The sequence below is a fragment of the Schistocerca nitens genome, chromosome 8 (assembly GCF_023898315.1).
Source record: "Schistocerca nitens isolate TAMUIC-IGC-003100 chromosome 8, iqSchNite1.1, whole genome shotgun sequence".
NCBI classification, from domain to species: domain Eukaryota; kingdom Metazoa; phylum Arthropoda; class Insecta; order Orthoptera; family Acrididae; genus Schistocerca; species Schistocerca nitens.
Window position 1 is genome coordinate 113,651,487 of NC_064621.1, and position 23,553 is coordinate 113,675,039.

Consider the following 23,553-nt stretch of genomic DNA (forward strand, 5'->3'; position numbering starts at 1 on the left):
CTTTCGGGAACCAATGTGGCGCGTTGGACCGCTTTCTTCCGTCGTTTCCAGTTTGAACTGTAACTAGCAAAACTGTATTTAGTAATAGGAACATTTTCACATCGATGCAAAGAAAACTAGATATTAACGAACGGCAAATAAGGCCGTTTCCTAGCAACAGCCACGCTGTGCATTACGCACTCGTGGGAAGCCAATGAAATACTTCCTGTGAGGCTCAAACTGTCGACCTTCACTTTACAATACTTAGGCACTGCCCCGGTGGTACCGACGCGTACATACTGAAACGTCTTTGGATCGTCAGTGAGTACTTCATATTAGAAATTTCGTGTTCGCCCTGATGTGCATTAAAGGGCAGATTCTTCAGTAAAAGTTAGTTCTGCACTCAGTTACAGTATATGGCCCTAGCAGCACCAGGAAAACGGGTTCAGATGTGCTCGCCTTCCACTCGGCGTTGAGCGCCTACAGCGAGATTGCCTTCGGCCTCTGGCGCCAGGAGGGAAGGCGACACACCACGGCGCCATCAGCGCGTAGCAGAAGGCGGTGGTGGTGTGTCGGTCAGCATGGTTGCTTCCCAAGTAGCTGATCCGGGTTCGAAACCCGGACACCGCACGGAAGTTGTCTTCTTTACTCAGGAGAGTGTTTCCAACGCTCGCGATCGTCGAATTTCCGAACTGTCGTGTTACGAGTGATTTTCCTTCGCCCCTCGTCCCGCTCCGCGTAGGCTAGTGCGGATTGCGATTCACAGCATCGTGTGTCCCCATGTGTCGACTTGTCTCGACTTTGCTCGGCTGACGCGAAAGCTGACGCTTGCAAATGGGCGTATATGTAGAGGACAGGCGCTAGAAACGACTGGGAGAGACCAACTCGACAAACACACAACGGACCCTTTCATTTGACTGTGGCCGCAGGTTCGCGCGCGAATTTGGGTCCCGAGAGGCAAGAGAGGGGTCAGCGTGCTGGACCGTATCATTACAGCGCAACCACACAGAAAACTAAGGGAAAAGGCAAAATTAAAGAATCCAACAGCACGCAGACTTCCTAGTTAGCCACCGATTCGTGTACTAAGCACGCAAAAACGCTGCTTAACTTCGGTGATCGGACGAGAACCCGTGTCGTCAGCGTGGCCCACAAGTCGGCGAGAACGTTTCCAGACGTGCGGACATCTTAGTCCTTGTACAGATCACTTGGGATTTGCCTGGCAGTCTCTCGCACTGCCTTTTAGGGAAGCAATATGGAATAGCCCTTGGTGGGTTCTACCCCTTGCCTTACCGTTGTTAGCATGACACACTAACTTAGTGAGCTCACTGCCCACACAATACGACCGCTTCAGAACTCCAGCACCTGAGCCACCGTTTCATCTATCTTTATTAAGGCCCTACGATTCATTTAAACACGTATGTGTTGCTGTTGAGGTTTTCTCGCTGTCGTTTGGAACCCAGAGCCACAACACAACAACAACAACGGAAACGTCCGTGAGAAGAGCTAAACCTCGACACAGGAAAAGTATGTTCCGCTATTTCTTTTCGACCGCTCGGGCTGTCACTGTCGTCTCTAGTAAAATCTGCATGGCGTGTTTCTGCGTAATTTACTTGTTCTGTAAGATCTAGGGAGTATGTTAGTTTCAGAATGTTTAAAATGCATTGTCAGATGTGGGGTTCGAACCCACGCTCCCTTACGGGAACCAGAGCTTAAATCTGGCGCCTTAGACCGCTCGGCCAATCTGACGTGCGAGGCAAGGACTCCAGAGACTTCCATCTGTAGCAATATCTCAAAGAACCTCACTGCGAAATCTGTTTCTTTTTTCGGTAGGATGGAATTATGTCAGTTTTAGAATATTGAAAACGCAATGTCAGACGTGGCGTAGGAAATGCACCCTTCCTTTCGGGAACCAATGTGGCGCGTTGGACCGCTTTCTTCCGTCGTTTCCAGTTTGAACTGTAACTAGCAAAACTGTATTTAGTAATAGGAACATTTTCACATCGATGCAAAGAAAACTAGATATTAACGAACGGCAAATAAGGCCGTTTCCTAGCAACAGCCACGCTGTGCATTACGCACTCGTGGGAAGCCAATGAAATACTTCCTGTGAGGCTCAAACTGTCGACCTTCACTTTACAATACTTAGGCACTGCCCCGGTGGTACCGACGCGTACATACTGAAACGTCTTTGGATCGTCAGTGAGTACTTCATATTAGAAATTTCGTGTTCGCCCTGATGTGCATTAAAGGGCAGATTCTTCAGTAAAAGTTAGTTCTGCACTCAGTTACAGTATATGGCCCTAGCAGCACCAGGAAAACGGGTTCAGATGTGCTCGCCTTCCACTCGGCGTTGAGCGCCTACAGCGAGATTGCCTTCGGCCTCTGGCGCCAGGAGGGAAGGCGACACACCACGGCGCCATCAGCGCGTAGCAGAAGGCGGTGGTGGTGTGTCGGTCAGCATGGTTGCTTCCCAAGTAGCTGATCCGGGTTCGAAACCCGGACACCGCACGGAAGTTGTCTTCTTTACTCAGGAGAGTGTTTCCAACGCTCGCGATCGTCGAATTTCCGAACTGTCGTGTTACGAGTGATTTTCCTTCGCCCCTCGTCCCGCTCCGCGTAGGCTAGTGCGGATTGCGATTCACAGCATCGTGTGTCCCCATGTGTCGACTTGTCTCGACTTTGCTCGGCTGACGCGAAAGCTGACGCTTGCAAATGGGCGTATATGTAGAGGACAGGCGCTAGAAACGACTGGGAGAGACCAACTCGACAAACACACAACGGACCCTTTCATTTGACTGTGGCCGCAGGTTCGCGCGCGAATTTGGGTCCCGAGAGGCAAGAGAGGGGTCAGCGTGCTGGACCGTATCATTACAGCGCAACCACACAGAAAACTAAGGGAAAAGGCAAAATTAAAGAATCCAACAGCACGCAGACTTCCTAGTTAGCCACCGATTCGTGTACTAAGCACGCAAAAACGCTGCTTAACTTCGGTGATCGGACGAGAACCCGTGTCGTCAGCGTGGCCCACAAGTCGGCGAGAACGTTTCCAGACGTGCGGACATCTTAGTCCTTGTACAGATCACTTGGGATTTGCCTGGCAGTCTCTCGCACTGCCTTTTAGGGAAGCAATATGGAATAGCCCTTGGTGGGTTCTACCCCTTGCCTTACCGTTGTTAGCATGACACACTAACTTAGTGAGCTCACTGCCCACACAATACGACCGCTTCAGAACTCCAGCACCTGAGCCACCGTTTCATCTATCTTTATTAAGGCCCTACGATTCATTTAAACACGTATGTGTTGCTGTTGAGGTTTTCTCGCTGTCGTTTGGAACCCAGAGCCACAACACAACAACAACAACGGAAACGTCCGTGAGAAGAGCTAAACCTCGACACAGGAAAAGTATGTTCCGCTATTTCTTTTCGACCGCTCGGGCTGTCACTGTCGTCTCTAGTAAAATCTGCATGGCGTGTTTCTGCGTAATTTACTTGTTCTGTAAGATCTAGGGAGTATGTTAGTTTCAGAATGTTTAAAATGCATTGTCAGATGTGGGGTTCGAACCCACGCTCCCTTACGGGAACCAGAGCTTAAATCTGGCGCCTTAGACCGCTCGGCCAATCTGACGTGCGAGGCAAGGACTCCAGAGACTTCCATCTGTAGCAATATCTCAAAGAACCTCACTGCGAAATCTGTTTCTTTTTTCGGTAGGATGGAATTATGTCAGTTTTAGAATATTGAAAACGCAATGTCAGACGTGGCGTAGGAAATGCACCCTTCCTTTCGGGAACCAATGTGGCGCGTTGGACCGCTTTCTTCCGTCGTTTCCAGTTTGAACTGTAACTAGCAAAACTGTATTTAGTAATAGGAACATTTTCACATCGATGCAAAGAAAACTAGATATTAACGAACGGCAAATAAGGCCGTTTCCTAGCAACAGCCACGCTGTGCATTACGCACTCGTGGGAAGCCAATGAAATACTTCCTGTGAGGCTCAAACTGTCGACCTTCACTTTACAATACTTAGGCACTGCCCCGGTGGTACCGACGCGTACATACTGAAACGTCTTTGGATCGTCAGTGAGTACTTCATATTAGAAATTTCGTGTTCGCCCTGATGTGCATTAAAGGGCAGATTCTTCAGTAAAAGTTAGTTCTGCACTCAGTTACAGTATATGGCCCTAGCAGCACCAGGAAAACGGGTTCAGATGTGCTCGCCTTCCACTCGGCGTTGAGCGCCTACAGCGAGATTGCCTTCGGCCTCTGGCGCCAGGAGGGAAGGCGACACACCACGGCGCCATCAGCGCGTAGCAGAAGGCGGTGGTGGTGTGTCGGTCAGCATGGTTGCTTCCCAAGTAGCTGATCCGGGTTCGAAACCCGGACACCGCACGGAAGTTGTCTTCTTTACTCAGGAGAGTGTTTCCAACGCTCGCGATCGTCGAATTTCCGAACTGTCGTGTTACGAGTGATTTTCCTTCGCCCCTCGTCCCGCTCCGCGTAGGCTAGTGCGGATTGCGATTCACAGCATCGTGTGTCCCCATGTGTCGACTTGTCTCGACTTTGCTCGGCTGACGCGAAAGCTGACGCTTGCAAATGGGCGTATATGTAGAGGACAGGCGCTAGAAACGACTGGGAGAGACCAACTCGACAAACACACAACGGACCCTTTCATTTGACTGTGGCCGCAGGTTCGCGCGCGAATTTGGGTCCCGAGAGGCAAGAGAGGGGTCAGCGTGCTGGACCGTATCATTACAGCGCAACCACACAGAAAACTAAGGGAAAAGGCAAAATTAAAGAATCCAACAGCACGCAGACTTCCTAGTTAGCCACCGATTCGTGTACTAAGCACGCAAAAACGCTGCTTAACTTCGGTGATCGGACGAGAACCCGTGTCGTCAGCGTGGCCCACAAGTCGGCGAGAACGTTTCCAGACGTGCGGACATCTTAGTCCTTGTACAGATCACTTGGGATTTGCCTGGCAGTCTCTCGCACTGCCTTTTAGGGAAGCAATATGGAATAGCCCTTGGTGGGTTCTACCCCTTGCCTTACCGTTGTTAGCATGACACACTAACTTAGTGAGCTCACTGCCCACACAATACGACCGCTTCAGAACTCCAGCACCTGAGCCACCGTTTCATCTATCTTTATTAAGGCCCTACGATTCATTTAAACACGTATGTGTTGCTGTTGAGGTTTTCTCGCTGTCGTTTGGAACCCAGAGCCACAACACAACAACAACAACGGAAACGTCCGTGAGAAGAGCTAAACCTCGACACAGGAAAAGTATGTTCCGCTATTTCTTTTCGACCGCTCGGGCTGTCACTGTCGTCTCTAGTAAAATCTGCATGGCGTGTTTCTGCGTAATTTACTTGTTCTGTAAGATCTAGGGAGTATGTTAGTTTCAGAATGTTTAAAATGCATTGTCAGATGTGGGGTTCGAACCCACGCTCCCTTACGGGAACCAGAGCTTAAATCTGGCGCCTTAGACCGCTCGGCCAATCTGACGTGCGAGGCAAGGACTCCAGAGACTTCCATCTGTAGCAATATCTCAAAGAACCTCACTGCGAAATCTGTTTCTTTTTTCGGTAGGATGGAATTATGTCAGTTTTAGAATATTGAAAACGCAATGTCAGACGTGGCGTAGGAAATGCACCCTTCCTTTCGGGAACCAATGTGGCGCGTTGGACCGCTTTCTTCCGTCGTTTCCAGTTTGAACTGTAACTAGCAAAACTGTATTTAGTAATAGGAACATTTTCACATCGATGCAAAGAAAACTAGATATTAACGAACGGCAAATAAGGCCGTTTCCTAGCAACAGCCACGTTGTGCATTACGCACTCGTGGGAAGCCAATGAAATACTTCCTGTGAGGCTCAAACTGTCGACCTTCACTTTACAATACTTAGGCACTGCCCCGGTGGTACCGACGCGTACATACTGAAACGTCTTTGGATCGTCAGTGAGTACTTCATATTAGAAATTTCGTGTTCGCCCTGATGTGCATTAAAGGGCAGATTCTTCAGTAAAAGTTAGTTCTGCACTCAGTTACAGTATATGGCCCTAGCAGCACCAGGAAAACGGGTTCAGATGTGCTCGCCTTCCACTCGGCGTTGAGCGCCTACAGCGAGATTGCCTTCGGCCTCTGGCGCCAGGAGGGAAGGCGACACACCACGGCGCCATCAGCGCGTAGCAGAAGGCGGTGGTGGTGTGTCGGTCAGCATGGTTGCTTCCCAAGTAGCTGATCCGGGTTCGAAACCCGGACACCGCACGGAAGTTGTCTTCTTTACTCAGGAGAGTGTTTCCAACGCTCGCGATCGTCGAATTTCCGAACTGTCGTGTTACGAGTGATTTTCCTTCGCCCCTCGTCCCGCTCCGCGTAGGCTAGTGCGGATTGCGATTCACAGCATCGTGTGTCCCCATGTGTCGACTTGTCTCGACTTTGCTCGGCTGACGCGAAAGCTGACGCTTGCAAATGGGCGTATATGTAGAGGACAGGCGCTAGAAACGACTGGGAGAGACCAACTCGACAAACACACAACGGACCCTTTCATTTGACTGTGGCCGCAGGTTCGCGCGCGAATTTGGGTCCCGAGAGGCAAGAGAGGGGTCAGCGTGCTGGACCGTATCATTACAGCGCAACCACACAGAAAACTAAGGGAAAAGGCAAAATTAAAGAATCCAACAGCACGCAGACTTCCTAGTTAGCCACCGATTCGTGTACTAAGCACGCAAAAACGCTGCTTAACTTCGGTGATCGGACGAGAACCCGTGTCGTCAGCGTGGCCCACAAGTCGGCGAGAACGTTTCCAGACGTGCGGACATCTTAGTCCTTGTACAGATCACTTGGGATTTGCCTGGCAGTCTCTCGCACTGCCTTTTAGGGAAGCAATATGGAATAGCCCTTGGTGGGTTCTACCCCTTGCCTTACCGTTGTTAGCATGACACACTAACTTAGTGAGCTCACTGCCCACACAATACGACCGCTTCAGAACTCCAGCACCTGAGCCACCGTTTCATCTATCTTTATTAAGGCCCTACGATTCATTTAAACACGTATGTGTTGCTGTTGAGGTTTTCTCGCTGTCGTTTGGAACCCAGAGCCACAACACAACAACAACAACGGAAACGTCCGTGAGAAGAGCTAAACCTCGACACAGGAAAAGTATGTTCCGCTATTTCTTTTCGACCGCTCGGGCTGTCACTGTCGTCTCTAGTAAAATCTGCATGGCGTGTTTCTGCGTAATTTACTTGTTCTGTAAGATCTAGGGAGTATGTTAGTTTCAGAATGTTTAAAATGCATTGTCAGATGTGGGGTTCGAACCCACGCTCCCTTACGGGAACCAGAGCTTAAATCTGGCGCCTTAGACCGCTCGGCCAATCTGACGTGCGAGGCAAGGACTCCAGAGACTTCCATCTGTAGCAATATCTCAAAGAACCTCACTGCGAAATCTGTTTCTTTTTTCGGTAGGATGGAATTATGTCAGTTTTAGAATATTGAAAACGCAATGTCAGACGTGGCGTAGGAAATGCACCCTTCCTTTCGGGAACCAATGTGGCGCGTTGGACCGCTTTCTTCCGTCGTTTCCAGTTTGAACTGTAACTAGCAAAACTGTATTTAGTAATAGGAACATTTTCACATCGATGCAAAGAAAACTAGATATTAACGAACGGCAAATAAGGCCGTTTCCTAGCAACAGCCACGCTGTGCATTACGCACTCGTGGGAAGCCAATGAAATACTTCCTGTGAGGCTCAAACTGTCGACCTTCACTTTACAATACTTAGGCACTGCCCCGGTGGTACCGACGCGTACATACTGAAACGTCTTTGGATCGTCAGTGAGTACTTCATATTAGAAATTTCGTGTTCGCCCTGATGTGCATTAAAGGGCAGATTCTTCAGTAAAAGTTAGTTCTGCACTCAGTTACAGTATATGGCCCTAGCAGCACCAGGAAAACGGGTTCAGATGTGCTCGCCTTCCACTCGGCGTTGAGCGCCTACAGCGAGATTGCCTTCGGCCTCTGGCGCCAGGAGGGAAGGCGACACACCACGGCGCCATCAGCGCGTAGCAGAAGGCGGTGGTGGTGTGTCGGTCAGCATGGTTGCTTCCCAAGTAGCTGATCCGGGTTCGAAACCCGGACACCGCACGGAAGTTGTCTTCTTTACTCAGGAGAGTGTTTCCAACGCTCGCGATCGTCGAATTTCCGAACTGTCGTGTTACGAGTGATTTTCCTTCGCCCCTCGTCCCGCTCCGCGTAGGCTAGTGCGGATTGCGATTCACAGCATCGTGTGTCCCCATGTGTCGACTTGTCTCGACTTTGCTCGGCTGACGCGAAAGCTGACGCTTGCAAATGGGCGTATATGTAGAGGACAGGCGCTAGAAACGACTGGGAGAGACCAACTCGACAAACACACAACGGACCCTTTCATTTGACTGTGGCCGCAGGTTCGCGCGCGAATTTGGGTCCCGAGAGGCAAGAGAGGGGTCAGCGTGCTGGACCGTATCATTACAGCGCAACCACACAGAAAACTAAGGGAAAAGGCAAAATTAAAGAATCCAACAGCACGCAGACTTCCTAGTTAGCCACCGATTCGTGTACTAAGCACGCAAAAACGCTGCTTAACTTCGGTGATCGGACGAGAACCCGTGTCGTCAGCGTGGCCCACAAGTCGGCGAGAACGTTTCCAGACGTGCGGACATCTTAGTCCTTGTACAGATCACTTGGGATTTGCCTGGCAGTCTCTCGCACTGCCTTTTAGGGAAGCAATATGGAATAGCCCTTGGTGGGTTCTACCCCTTGCCTTACCGTTGTTAGCATGACACACTAACTTAGTGAGCTCACTGCCCACACAATACGACCGCTTCAGAACTCCAGCACCTGAGCCACCGTTTCATCTATCTTTATTAAGGCCCTACGATTCATTTAAACACGTATGTGTTGCTGTTGAGGTTTTCTCGCTGTCGTTTGGAACCCAGAGCCACAACACAACAACAACAACGGAAACGTCCGTGAGAAGAGCTAAACCTCGACACAGGAAAAGTATGTTCCGCTATTTCTTTTCGACCGCTCGGGCTGTCACTGTCGTCTCTAGTAAAATCTGCATGGCGTGTTTCTGCGTAATTTACTTGTTCTGTAAGATCTAGGGAGTATGTTAGTTTCAGAATGTTTAAAATGCATTGTCAGATGTGGGGTTCGAACCCACGCTCCCTTACGGGAACCAGAGCTTAAATCTGGCGCCTTAGACCGCTCGGCCAATCTGACGTGCGAGGCAAGGACTCCAGAGACTTCCATCTGTAGCAATATCTCAAAGAACCTCACTGCGAAATCTGTTTCTTTTTTCGGTAGGATGGAATTATGTCAGTTTTAGAATATTGAAAACGCAATGTCAGACGTGGCGTAGGAAATGCACCCTTCCTTTCGGGAACCAATGTGGCGCGTTGGACCGCTTTCTTCCGTCGTTTCCAGTTTGAACTGTAACTAGCAAAACTGTATTTAGTAATAGGAACATTTTCACATCGATGCAAAGAAAACTAGATATTAACGAACGGCAAATAAGGCCGTTTCCTAGCAACAGCCACGCTGTGCATTACGCACTCGTGGGAAGCCAATGAAATACTTCCTGTGAGGCTCAAACTGTCGACCTTCACTTTACAATACTTAGGCACTGCCCCGGTGGTACCGACGCGTACATACTGAAACGTCTTTGGATCGTCAGTGAGTACTTCATATTAGAAATTTCGTGTTCGCCCTGATGTGCATTAAAGGGCAGATTCTTCAGTAAAAGTTAGTTCTGCACTCAGTTACAGTATATGGCCCTAGCAGCACCAGGAAAACGGGTTCAGATGTGCTCGCCTTCCACTCGGCGTTGAGCGCCTACAGCGAGATTGCCTTCGGCCTCTGGCGCCAGGAGGGAAGGCGACACACCACGGCGCCATCAGCGCGTAGCAGAAGGCGGTGGTGGTGTGTCGGTCAGCATGGTTGCTTCCCAAGTAGCTGATCCGGGTTCGAAACCCGGACACCGCACGGAAGTTGTCTTCTTTACTCAGGAGAGTGTTTCCAACGCTCGCGATCGTCGAATTTCCGAACTGTCGTGTTACGAGTGATTTTCCTTCGCCCCTCGTCCCGCTCCGCGTAGGCTAGTGCGGATTGCGATTCACAGCATCGTGTGTCCCCATGTGTCGACTTGTCTCGACTTTGCTCGGCTGACGCGAAAGCTGACGCTTGCAAATGGGCGTATATGTAGAGGACAGGCGCTAGAAACGACTGGGAGAGACCAACTCGACAAACACACAACGGACCCTTTCATTTGACTGTGGCCGCAGGTTCGCGCGCGAATTTGGGTCCCGAGAGGCAAGAGAGGGGTCAGCGTGCTGGACCGTATCATTACAGCGCAACCACACAGAAAACTAAGGGAAAAGGCAAAATTAAAGAATCCAACAGCACGCAGACTTCCTAGTTAGCCACCGATTCGTGTACTAAGCACGCAAAAACGCTGCTTAACTTCGGTGATCGGACGAGAACCCGTGTCGTCAGCGTGGCCCACAAGTCGGCGAGAACGTTTCCAGACGTGCGGACATCTTAGTCCTTGTACAGATCACTTGGGATTTGCCTGGCAGTCTCTCGCACTGCCTTTTAGGGAAGCAATATGGAATAGCCCTTGGTGGGTTCTACCCCTTGCCTTACCGTTGTTAGCATGACACACTAACTTAGTGAGCTCACTGCCCACACAATACGACCGCTTCAGAACTCCAGCACCTGAGCCACCGTTTCATCTATCTTTATTAAGGCCCTACGATTCATTTAAACACGTATGTGTTGCTGTTGAGGTTTTCTCGCTGTCGTTTGGAACCCAGAGCCACAACACAACAACAACAACGGAAACGTCCGTGAGAAGAGCTAAACCTCGACACAGGAAAAGTATGTTCCGCTATTTCTTTTCGACCGCTCGGGCTGTCACTGTCGTCTCTAGTAAAATCTGCATGGCGTGTTTCTGCGTAATTTACTTGTTCTGTAAGATCTAGGGAGTATGTTAGTTTCAGAATGTTTAAAATGCATTGTCAGATGTGGGGTTCGAACCCACGCTCCCTTACGGGAACCAGAGCTTAAATCTGGCGCCTTAGACCGCTTTTTTTTTTTTTTTTTTTTTCTTTTTTTTTTTATTTTTTTTTTTTTTGCTTTTCTTGGGCCTCCCTTCTCCCCATACAGCCCATCCAAACGCTCACCTTATTTGCCTTCTTCGGCTAGCTTCTTCGCTTTAGTCTTTCTTTACTTTATGAACGTAAGTAACCCAAAATGGGTGTTCCTGCAAACATGGTAAAAATAAAAATGTTGGAATTGACGTACAAGCCTTCTTGTACATTTTCCTTAATTACCTGGGCCACTGGATGCGTGGTCCCATTTGTAACTGAAGAAATGCCTCCTAAAGAAAAGAAAAAAAAAGTAAATAGTATATATATGTAAATACTAAAAGATCGGCGAGTTTCAAATCCAGTAGGGGCGAGCATTGCTGCCGCCTGATGGGACACTTAGAAGTGAAGCTTTTTTAGGGTTCTGTTGAGGCCTTCTCGGCTACCGTAGCGGCCTCGGGGCCCTCGAAGTCCCCACCGTACTTCGCCCTCAACAGCTATCCCCTACTTCAGCACTCTTCCAAGTGTGGCGCTGAACGGTATTCAGTTAGCCCACTCCATGTCTCTCGAAGAGAATGTTCAACATATTGCCGAAATTCTTTTTGTGATCCTTGGTACGACACAGTCTGTAATATTGTCCCCGTATAAATTCTGTATATTCCAGAATATTGTCATGTCCTTGTTTATTTACAACGTAGTAGATAAAATTTCCCAGGAGCCATAATACGACATTGTGTTTTTGTGGAGGAAAGAGAATCTCATCCGGGAAAAATATTGCATCCAACGTAATTTCTCGACCATCAGTCCGCTTAATGAAACAAATCTGCTTCCGAAGGTCGTTCCATATGTCTCTATATCCTTTACAAAGGAACCGATGGGATAAGGTGTCAAGTTCAGAACATTGTAGACATTTATTTGTATCGCAAAGTCCGATGGAATATAATTTTTCATTGGTACTAACGATATCATTTACTACCCTATACCATGCCACCTGGACGTCTGTAGGAAGGAATTTATTATGGAGATTGCTCCAAATGCGTTTCCAGTTGCGATGTGGAAACTTTGTCTCCTGCTTATGGTGGGTAGATTTTGATCTTAAACGATCGACCAGGTAGCGGCAGTTCCGCTTATGTATGTCGTGTAAAATGGATTCCATGTAGCTGATCTCCAAATAGTAAAATCTAATATGTTTCAATTTATAATTGATCGTGCTAATATTGATAGGTGGCTTCAGACTGGCAGGTCTAAAAAATTTGAACAATTGTGATGTTACGCCGGTCGGGTAGTCCTCAATGAGGTGCAGGGACCGCTTAATAAACAAGGCAGTAGTTTTCGTCTGGATATCCGTTAGATCAAGTCCTCCTTCGTCCGGTGTTAAGGTAATCATTGCAGCAGCGACTCTAAAAATTTCTCCTTGCCAAATGTAGCGACAGACTGTCGACATTATAGCTTTTGCTATTCCTTTAGGGATGGGTAAAATTTGCCCCACATACATGGCCTTAGAGAGAACGGAAAGGTTTACAAGTTTAGTTTTTTGCTTTATATTGAGCTCTCTCAAATGACGTAACAGGAGAGCACCTCGAATCCTGTCCAACATTGTTTTCCAGTTTGAGGCAATCGTGCGGAGGGGACAACTATAAAAGGTGACACCCAGGGCTGTATGATGGTCGACACATTTCGCCCAAGCAATCGGAGCTTCCGTGAGACCGTTAAGAGGTAAAAACGCACTCTTCGCCTCATTTACTACGGCACCCGTTGCGTTGCAGTAAAGCCGCAAATTTTCTGTTAAACGCAGTATGTCGTCATTGCTTCTTATTATCACACCAACGTCGTCAGCGTAAGCATTGGTAACTTTCTTCGTGCCTGATACGGCGATGCCATCTAAAGCAGCAGTTAAACGTTTCAAAAGAGGTTCCAGTGCAACAACATACAGCATCATGGATAATGGACTCCCTTGTGGGACTCCGTTTCTGATCAAAATATCCTTAGTATAGTGTCCATTCAGGCAGATCTTGGTGTTGATACCTGTTAAAATGTTAGCTAAAATTTTCACATTCGGAGCAGTTAATCCCATACACTTCAAGGTTTGAAATAGGTATCCGTGGTTGACCCTATCAAACGCCTTGGCGAAGTCTATAAAAGCAAGACCGCCTGGTTCAGTTGTGTTGGAAAAGATTGCGACTATGTCCCTATATTCACTGACAGTCTTGAACATGCTGCGGCCAGGAAGACAGGTCTGATAACACCCTATGGCCTTGTCGAAGACCGGCCGTAATCTCTCTTTGAAAACCCGCGCTATTATTTTGTAATCAGAATTCAGTAAGGTTATGGGTCTCATTTTACCAACATCCTTTATTTCTGTGGACCTACCTTTCGGAAGAAGCACAGTGATACACTTTTTAAATTCCGGCGGGACGGCCTCTCCATGCAAGACTTCATTTACAATTGCAGTGAAAGTGTTACCAATTACATGCCAGTAAGTTCTATAAAACTCTAAAGGCAATCCGTCAGGGCCAGGTGATTTCTTAGAAGGTGACGACTTCAATAGGTCGAAAACGTCGTCTTCGGTGATTGCTGTTCTAAAAACGAGATTATCCTCTTCCGTTAATGTGTTCGCAATGTTAGACGTGGATAAGAAGTCTCTCACTACCGGTCCGTCAATCGGCCGTTCACCATAAAGGGAATCATAAAATCGGAAAACCTCATGCAAAATGTCTTTTTGATCTGTCAGGACGCTCGTGTCCTCTGCTCGGAGGTACTCAATAAAATTTCTTCTCCTTTGTTGTTCATGGCGGATTAGATGATATATTGAGGTAGTTTCCTCTTCGACAACAGTCGGTGTGTGTGATTTGATTTTTAAACCCTCTAACTGTGACCTCTTGAGAGCTAGGAGCTTTGCTTTGGTTCTGTTAATTTGTAGAAAAGTGTCTTGAGTCATCGGCTGCTCGTAGAGGTCGCGTAAGCAAGCATAGTGGAATTCAATTGTATTTCGGACCCATCTCGCTCGATCTTTACTGTACTCTATCAGAGTAGCTCGTAATTTTTTCTTGGCAACAGAGGTCCACCACTCTATATTAGTTCTATATTTAAAACGCTGCCTCAGACAGGCCTGCCAAGTCACCGCTATGAGATCCGCGAGAGAGTTCTCTACCAACATTGTGATGTTCAATTTCCACAGAGGCCTACCCCAGTACGTCTTCTGCTTCATTAATTTCACACTGCATCGTACGCCTAGGTGGTCGGAGAAAGTAGTGGGTACGACTTCAATTGCAGCGACTTTGTCTTCTAAGTTCGAGGAAACATAGATCCTATCAATTCGGCTTTGCGACCGACTACTGACATAGGTAAAGCGGACCGCAGTGGGATATTTTATTTCCCACGCGTCTTTCCATTTCATGTGGTGGACTAGACAATCAAGTTCGCCGGATTTATTAAAATTTGGACGTTGGTCCTTTTCCTTTAAAACACAGTTCCAATCGCCGCCGATGAGAACCTCCCTTGGGTTGTCTTTAAGTAAAGTTAAAATGTCACTTTTAAAAAACCTAGCCCTCTCAGATCTAGCATTATTTCCCGATGGAGCATAGATATTGATAAAAGTTGTATTAAAAATTGTACATCTAATGCCCCTCCCTGAATCTAACAAACACACATCTTTCAGTTCAATCCCTTCCCTGACAAGGATCGCTGTCCCACAATGACACTCAGGAGCTACATTTAAAACTTGTTTATACCCAGCTACATACAGATCCAAAACTTGAACTTCCTGTAGGAATGCAATATCAGTGTCGGACTGATATAAAAAGTCTCTAAGAGCAGCCACTTTAAGGTCATTCTGTATTTTATTGATGTTTAATGTAGTCACGTGATACGTTTGTTGCATCCCGATATATGAGTTACTCGAGCTGAAGTTGTACTAAGGAGGAATAAATACTCCCGCCCCGTCCGTATCCCTCCTGCTTATGGCACAGTACATTGGGTAAGCCCACTCTATTAATAAAAGTTGTCTTCGTCTTTTAGGGAAGATTTTTCCATATCTTCATCAGAACATTCTTCTCCTTCTTCTGCCCAGTCCAGTCTGGTCCCTAAAGTACTTCGATCGAGCGCGGGTGCCTCTACGACATCTGCAGTTGTAGTGTTAATCTCATTAGAGGATGGTTGGCGTCCGTTTTCAGACTGCATAAGACTGCCGTGTGCTGCAGGGCCCTCGTCGGCACTTGCCGGAGGAGAACCTTCCAACACCTTGTCTTTCCCCTGTATGGACCGGAGCTTGTCTCGTAAAGCAGGAGCCAAACTCTCGGCAGCTTCATGAGCCAATCTCCGCTTCTTGGAGTTTCGTTTTCTCCTTGGGGATCGCACAGGAGACGAGTCTGGAGATTTTCCCGCTGAGGTTGTGGGGGAATCCTCTGACGACTTCAGTCCCTTCTGTTTATCTAAATTTCTGTTGGCAGTGTCGTTTGTAGGCCCTATGGGTGGTACAGTCACCAGCTCATTGCGAACTTTAGGTGGTGCGCCAGTATCTGATTCCTGCACACAGTGGTGGTCGTTCGCATGTGCAGTGCCCACTTCTCCTCCATTCGACGTTTCCCCCGTTGGCCCGTCAGTTGCCTCTGTATGTAGGACTAGTGGACCTGCAGCATCCGTTTCTGACTGATCGGAAGCCGTCGGACCCCCGTGTGGGAAAGTCGAAGAATGCCGTGCAATGGCAATTCCTGCGGTGGGCAGTACCTCCTGCTGCACATCTGACAGACGTTCAGTCGTAATGGAGGTCTCACGTGTTTCATCAAGTGACTGCCGCTTGTCTGTTTCCCGAACAGCTTCACCGAGACTCGGTACTAAGTTAGTCTCGGGTACCGCGTGTGCAGAGGAAGCTTCCCCATGCCCTGCGGGGGCCGGTACTGCGGGGTCGCGAGTGTATGCAGCGGCCGCGTAGGTTAACTTGAAACTAACCGCCGGGCCTGAAACTGCAGTGTCCGCAGCCGGGAGCTGTGGAACACGTCGCTTAGTGCACTCATTTCTAATGTGCTCAGTCGAATTACATAGAGCGCAAGTTCGGGGTTGTCCGTCATATATAACGAGAGCTCGATAGCCACACACAGTGATATATGAAGGTATATGCCTCTGAAGCTCAATCTTAATTTGACGAACGCCATTCAAGACGGGAAACATATAGGACTCTGACCATTTCTCTGCAATGTTCGAAATAATCCTACCATAAGGCCTAAGAACTTTATTTATCTCATCGGCCGGAATCTCGAAGGGCAACTCAAAGACTCTAATAGTTCTGATGCCGAGTCCAGCATGAGAAACGAGAACATCACTGACGGATCCATCGGAATGATTAAACTTCACGACACCACCACATTTATCTACTATAGAAGAACATAAGTCAGGACTTTGCAATTTAACAAAGGCAGCATTTGAAACAAAGGATAAATGAACGCCAACAACATCATCAACAGAAATCTGTACTTTTTCCATAAACCACTGCTTAATCTCAAACGCTTTCGGTCTCACAAAGTTTCTGTCAAATGCAAATTTGATCGTATCTTTCCTCAAAACATTAACCGTATTCATTCTGTCTTCAAATAAATGCTACACAAGTCGCAAGAACGAAAGAAGCGATACAAAACAGACCTTGTACCAGCGACACAGCTGTTGTTTACACCAAAGCGCAGCGCTGCCGCCACACGTCCGTCCCGCACCGTGACCGCTCGGCCAATCTGACGTGCGAGGCAAGGACTCCAGAGACTTCCATCTGTAGCAATATCTCAAAGAACCTCACTGCGAAATCTGTTTCTTTTTTCGGTAGGATGGAATTATGTCAGTTTTAGAATATTGAAAACGCAATGTCAGACGTGGCGTAGGAAATGCACCCTTCCTTTCGGGAACCAATGTGGCGCGTTGGACCGCTTTCTTCCGTCGTTTCCAGTTTGAACTGTAACTAGCAAAACTGTATTTAGTAATAGGAACATTTTCACATCGATGCAAAGAAAACTAGATATTAACGAACGGCAAATAAGGCCGTTTCCTAGCAACAGCCACGCTATGCATTACGCACTCGTGGGAAGCCAATGAAATACTTCCTGTGAGGCTCAAACTGTCGACCTTCACTTTACAATACTTAGGCACTGCCCCGGTGGTACCGACGCGTACATACTGAAACGTCTTTGGATCGTCAGTGAGTACTTCATATTAGAAATTTCGTGTTCGCCCTGATGTGCATTAAAGGGCAGATTCTTCAGTAAAAGTTAGTTCTGCACTCAGTTACAGTATATGGCCCTAGCAGCACCAGGAAAACGGGTTCAGATGTGCTCGCCTTCCACTCGGCGTTGAGCGCCTACAGCGAGATTGCCTTCGGCCTCTGGCGCCAGGAGGGAAGGCGACACACCACGGCGCCATCAGCGCGTAGCAGAAGGCGGTGGTGGTGTGTCGGTCAGCATGGTTGCTTCCCAAGTAGCTGATCCGGGTTCGAAACCCGGACACCGCACGGAAGTTGTCTTCTTTACTCAGGAGAGTGTTTCCAACGCTCGCGATCGTCGAATTTCCGAACTGTCGTGTTACGAGTGATTTTCCTTCGCCCCTCGTCCCGCTCCGCGTAGGCTAGTGCGGATTGCGATTCACAGCATCGTGTGTCCCCATGTGTCGACTTGTCTCGACTTTGCTCGGCTGACGCGAAAGCTGACGCTTGCAAATGGGCGTATATGTAGAGGACAGGCGCTAGAAACGACTGGGAGAGACCAACTCGACAAACACACAACGGACCCTTTCATTTGACTGTGGCCGCAGGTTCGCGCGCGAATTTGGGTCCCGAGAGGCAAGAGAGGGGTCAGCGTGCTGGACCGTATCATTACAGCGCAACCACACAGAAAACTAAGGGAAAAGGCAAAATTAAAGAATCCAACAGCACGCAGACTTCCTAGTTAGCCACCGATTCGTGTACTAAGCACGCAAAAACGCTGCTTAACTTCGGTGATCGGACGAGAACCCGTGTCGTCAGCGTGGCCCACAAGTCGGCGAGAACGTTTCCAGACGTGCGGACATCTTAGTCCTTGTACAGATCACTTGGGATTTGCCTGGCAGTCTCTCGCACTGCCTTTTAGGGAAGCAATATGGAATAGCCCTTGGTGGGTTCTACCCCTTGCCTTACCGTTGTTAGCATGACACACTAACTTAGTGAGCTCACTGCCCACACAATACGACCGCTTCAGAACTCCAGCACCTGAGCCACCGTTTCATCTATCTTTATTAAGGCCCTACGATTCATTTAAACACGTATGTGTTGCTGTTGAGGTTTTCTCGCTGTCGTTTGGAACCCAGAGCCACAACACAACAACAACAACGGAAACGTCCGTGAGAAGAGCTAAACCTCGACACAGGAAAAGTATGTTCCGCTATTTCTTTTCGACCGCTCGGGCTGTCACTGTCGTCTCTAGTAAAATCTGCATGGCGTGTTTCTGCGTAATTTACTTGTTCTGTAAGATCTAGGGAGTATGTTAGTTTCAGAATGTTTAAAATGCATTGTCAGATGTGGGGTTCGAACCCACGCTCCCTTACGGGAACCAGAGCTTAAATCTGGCGCCTTAGACCGCTCGGCCAATCTGACGTGCGAGGCAAGGACTCCAGAGACTTCCATCTGTAGCAATATCTCAAAGAACCTCACTGCGAAATCTGTTTCTTTTTTCGGTAGGATGGAATTATGTCAGTTTTAGAATATTGAAAACGCAATGTCAGACGTGGCGTAGGAAATGCACCCTTCCTTTCGGGAACCAATGTGGCGCGTTGGACCGCTTTCTTCCGTCGTTTCCAGTTTGAACTGTAACTAGCAAAACTGTATTTAGTAATAGGAACATTTTCACATCGATGCAAAGAAAACTAGATATTAACGAACGGCAAATAAGGCCGTTTCCTAGCAACAGCCACGCTGTGCATTACGCACTCGTGGGAAGCCAATGAAATACTTCCTGTGAGGCTCAAACTGTCGACCTTCACTTTACAATACTTAGGCACTGCCCCGGTGGTACCGACGCGTACATACTGAAACGTCTTTGGATCGTCAGTGAGTACTTCATATTAGAAATTTCGTGTTCGCCCTGATGTGCATTAAAGGGCAGATTCTTCAGTAAAAGTTAGTTCTGCACTCAGTTACAGTATATGGCCCTAGCAGCACCAGGAAAACGGGTTCAGATGTGCTCGCCTTCCACTCGGCGTTGAGCGCCTACAGCGAGATTGCCTTCGGCCTCTGGCGCCAGGAGGGAAGGCGACACACCACGGCGCCATCAGCGCGTAGCAGAAGGCGGTGGTGGTGTGTCGGTCAGCATGGTTGCTTCCCAAGTAGCTGATCCGGGTTCGAAACCCGGACACCGCACGGAAGTTGTCTTCTTTACTCAGGAGAGTGTTTCCAACGCTCGCGATCGTCGAATTTCCGAACTGTCGTGTTACGAGTGATTTTCCTTCGCCCCTCGTCCCGCTCCGCGTAGGCTAGTGCGGATTGCGATTCACAGCATCGTGTGTCCCCATGTGTCGACTTGTCTCGACTTTGCTCGGCTGACGCGAAAGCTGACGCTTGCAAATGGGCGTATATGTAGAGGACAGGCGCTAGAAACGACTGGGAGAGACCAACTCGACAAACACACAACGGACCCTTTCATTTGACTGTGGCCGCAGGTTCGCGCGCGAATTTGGGTCCCGAGAGGCAAGAGAGGGGTCAGCGTGCTGGACCGTATCATTACAGCGCAACCACACAGAAAACTAAGGGAAAAGGCAAAATTAAAGAATCCAACAGCACGCAGACTTCCTAGTTAGCCACCGATTCGTGTACTAAGCACGCAAAAACGCTGCTTAACTTCGGTGATCGGACGAGAACCCGTGTCGTCAGCGTGGCCCACAAGTCGGCGAGAACGTTTCCAGACGTGCGGACATCTTAGTCCTTGTACAGATCACTTGGGATTTGCCTGGCAGTCTCTCGCACTGCCTTTTAGGGAAGCAATATGGAATAGCCCTTGGTGGGTTCTACCCCTTGCCTTACCGTTGTTAGCATGACACACTAACTTAGTGAGCTCACTGCCCACACAATACGACCGCTTCAGAACTCCAGCACCTGAGCCACCGTTTCATCTATCTTTATTAAGGCCCTACGATTCATTTAAACACGTATGTGTTGCTGTTGAGGTTTTCTCGCTGTCGTTTGGAACCCAGAGCCACAACACAACAACAACAACGGAAACGTCCGTGAGAAGAGCTAAACCTCGACACAGGAAAAGTATGTTCCGCTATTTCTTTTCGACCGCTCGGGCTGTCACTGTCGTCTCTAGTAAAATCTGCATGGCGTGTTTCTGCGTAATTTACTTGTTCTGTAAGATCTAGGGAGTATGTTAGTTTCAGAATGTTTAAAATGCATTGTCAGATGTGGGGTTCGAACCCACGCTCCCTTACGGGAACCAGAGCTTAAATCTGGCGCCTTAGACCGCTCGGCCAATCTGACGTGCGAGGCAAGGACTCCAGAGACTTCCATCTGTAGCAATATCTCAAAGAACCTCACTGCGAAATCTGTTTCTTTTTTCGGTAGGATGGAATTATGTCAGTTTTAGAATATTGAAAACGCAATGTCAGACGTGGCGTAGGAAATGCACCCTTCCTTTCGGGAACCAATGTGGCGCGTTGGACCGCTTTCTTCCGTCGTTTCCAGTTTGAACTGTAACTAGCAAAACTGTATTTAGTAATAGGAACATTTTCACATCGATGCAAAGAAAACTAGATATTAACGAACGGCAAATAAGGCCGTTTCCTAGCAACAGCCACGTTGTGCATTACGCACTCGTGGGAAGCCAATGAAATACTTCCTGTGAGGCTCAAACTGTCGACCTTCACTTTACAATACTTAGGCACTGCCCCGGTGGTACCGACGCGTACATACTGAAACGTCTTTGGATCGTCAGTGAGTACTTCATATTAGAAATTTCGTGTTCGCCCTGATGTGCATTAAAGGGCAGATTCTTCAGTAAAAGTTAGTTCTGCACTCAGTTACAGTATATGGCCCTAGCAGCACCAGGAAAACGGGTTCAGATGTGCTCGCCTTCCACTCGGCGTTGAGCGCCTACAGCGAGATTGCCTTCGGCCTCTGGCGCCAGGAGGGAAGGCGACACACCACGGCGCCATCAGCGCGTAGCAGAAGGCGGTGGTGGTGTGTCGGTCAGCATGGTTGCTTCCCAAGTAGCTGATCCGGGTTCGAAACCCGGACACCGCACGGAAGTTGTCTTCTTTACTCAGGAGAGTGTTTCCAACGCTCGCGATCGTCGAATTTCCGAACTGTCGTGTTACGAGTGATTTTCCTTCGCCCCTCGTCCCGCTCCGCGTAGGCTAGTGCGGATTGCGATTCACAGCATCGTGTGTCCCCATGTGTCGACTTGTCTCGACTTTGCTCGGCTGACGCGAAAGCTGACGCTTGCAAATGGGCGTATATGTAGAGGACAGGCGCTAGAAACGACTGGGAGAGACCAACTCGACAAACACACAACGGACCCTTTCATTTGACTGTGGCCGCAGGTTCGCGCGCGAATTTGGGTCCCGAGAGGCAAGAGAGGGGTCAGCGTGCTGGACCGTATCATTACAGCGCAACCACACAGAAAACTAAGGGAAAAGGCAAAATTAAAGAATCCAACAGCACGCAGACTTCCTAGTTAGCCACCGATTCGTGTACTAAGCACGCAAAAACGCTGCTTAACTTCGGTGATCGGACGAGAACCCGTGTCGTCAGCGTGGCCCACAAGTCGGCGAGAACGTTTCCAGACGTGCGGACATCTTAGTCCTTGTACAGATCACTTGGGATTTGCCTGGCAGTCTCTCGCACTGCCTTTTAGGGAAGCAATATGGAATAGCCCTTGGTGGGTTCTACCCCTTGCCTTACCGTTGTTAGCATGACACACTAACTTAGTGAGCTCACTGCCCACACAATACGACCGCTTCAGAACTCCAGCACCTGAGCCACCGTTTCATCTATCTTTATTAAGGCCCTACGATTCATTTAAACACGTATGTGTTGCTGTTGAGGTTTTCTCGCTGTCGTTTGGAACCCAGAGCCACAACACAACAACAACAACGGAAACGTCCGTGAGAAGAGCTAAACCTCGACACAGGAAAAGTATGTTCCGCTATTTCTTTTCGACCGCTCGGGCTGTCACTGTCGTCTCTAGTAAAATCTGCATGGCGTGTTTCTGCGTAATTTACTTGTTCTGTAAGATCTAGGGAGTATGTTAGTTTCAGAATGTTTAAAATGCATTGTCAGATGTGGGGTTCGAACCCACGCTCCCTTACGGGAACCAGAGCTTAAATCTGGCGCCTTAGACCGCTCGGCCAATCTGACGTGCGAGGCAAGGACTCCAGAGACTTCCATCTGTAGCAATATCTCAAAGAACCTCACTGCGAAATCTGTTTCTTTTTTCGGTAGGATGGAATTATGTCAGTTTTAGAATATTGAAAACGCAATGTCAGACGTGGCGTAGGAAATGCACCCTTCCTTTCGGGAACCAATGTGGCGCGTTGGACCGCTTTCTTCCGTCGTTTCCAGTTTGAACTGTAACTAGCAAAACTGCATTTAGTAATAGGAACATTTTCACATCGATGCAAAGAAAACTAGATATTAACGAACGGCAAATAAGGCCGTTTCCTAGCAACAGCCACGTTGTGCATTACGCACTCGTGGGAAGCCAATGAAATACTTCCTGTGAGGCTCAAACTGTCGACCTTCACTTTACAATACTTAGGCACTGCCCCGGTGGTACCGACGCGTACATACTGAAACGTCTTTGGATCGTCAGTGAGTACTTCATATTAGAAATTTCGTGTTCGCCCTGATGTGCATTAAAGGGCAGATTCTTCAGTAAAAGTTAGTTCTGCACTCAGTTACAGTATATGGCCCTAGCAGCACCAGGAAAACGGGTTCAGATGTGCTCGCCTTCCACTCGGCGTTGAGCGCCTACAGCGAGATTGCCTTCGGCCTCTGGCGCCAGGAGGGAAGGCGACACACCACGGCGCCATCAGCGCGTAGCAGAAGGCGGTGGTGGTGTGTCGGTCAGCATGGTTGCTTCCCAAGTAGCTGATCCGGGTTCGAAACCCGGACACCGCACGGAAGTTGTCTTCTTTACTCAGGAGAGTGTTTCCAACGCTCGCGATCGTCGAATTTCCGAACTGTCGTGTTACGAGTGATTTTCCTTCGCCCCTCGTCCCGCTCCGCGTAGGCTAGTGCGGATTGCGATTCACAGCATCGTGTGTCCCCATGTGTCGACTTGTCTCGACTTTGCTCGGCTGACGCGAAAGCTGACGCTTGCAAATGGGCGTATATGTAGAGGACAGGCGCTAGAAACGACTGGGAGAGACCAACTCGACAAACACACAACGGACCCTTTCATTTGACTGTGGCCGCAGGTTCGCGCGCGAATTTGGGTCCCGAGAGGCA

The 23,553-nt window shown here is 48.6% G+C and overlaps 8 non-coding genes across 8 annotated transcripts; all 8 read right to left on the minus strand.

The window, feature by feature from the left end:
* Nucleotides 1–1,641: 1,641 nt before the first annotated feature.
* Trnal-uaa (transfer RNA leucine (anticodon UAA)) lies at nucleotides 1,642–1,725 on the minus strand. The gene has a single exon. It is a non-coding gene; the product is annotated as a tRNA-Leu (tRNA).
* Nucleotides 1,726–3,519: 1,794 nt separating this feature from the next.
* Nucleotides 3,520–3,603, minus strand: Trnal-uaa (transfer RNA leucine (anticodon UAA)). Its single transcript has one exon. It is a non-coding gene; the product is annotated as a tRNA-Leu (tRNA).
* Nucleotides 3,604–5,397: 1,794 nt separating this feature from the next.
* Nucleotides 5,398–5,481, minus strand: Trnal-uaa (transfer RNA leucine (anticodon UAA)). Its single transcript has one exon. It is a non-coding gene; the product is annotated as a tRNA-Leu (tRNA).
* Nucleotides 5,482–7,275: 1,794 nt separating this feature from the next.
* Nucleotides 7,276–7,359, minus strand: Trnal-uaa (transfer RNA leucine (anticodon UAA)). Its single transcript has one exon. It is a non-coding gene; the product is annotated as a tRNA-Leu (tRNA).
* A 1,794-nt stretch (nucleotides 7,360–9,153) lies between these two features.
* On the minus strand, nucleotides 9,154–9,237 carry Trnal-uaa (transfer RNA leucine (anticodon UAA)). Its single transcript has one exon. It is a non-coding gene; the product is annotated as a tRNA-Leu (tRNA).
* Nucleotides 9,238–18,621: 9,384 nt separating this feature from the next.
* On the minus strand, nucleotides 18,622–18,705 carry Trnal-uaa (transfer RNA leucine (anticodon UAA)). Its single transcript has one exon. It is a non-coding gene; the product is annotated as a tRNA-Leu (tRNA).
* A 1,794-nt stretch (nucleotides 18,706–20,499) lies between these two features.
* On the minus strand, nucleotides 20,500–20,583 carry Trnal-uaa (transfer RNA leucine (anticodon UAA)). Its single transcript has one exon. It is a non-coding gene; the product is annotated as a tRNA-Leu (tRNA).
* A 1,794-nt stretch (nucleotides 20,584–22,377) lies between these two features.
* Trnal-uaa (transfer RNA leucine (anticodon UAA)) lies at nucleotides 22,378–22,461 on the minus strand. The gene has a single exon. It is a non-coding gene; the product is annotated as a tRNA-Leu (tRNA).
* Between the last annotated feature and the right edge of the window lie 1,092 nt (nucleotides 22,462–23,553).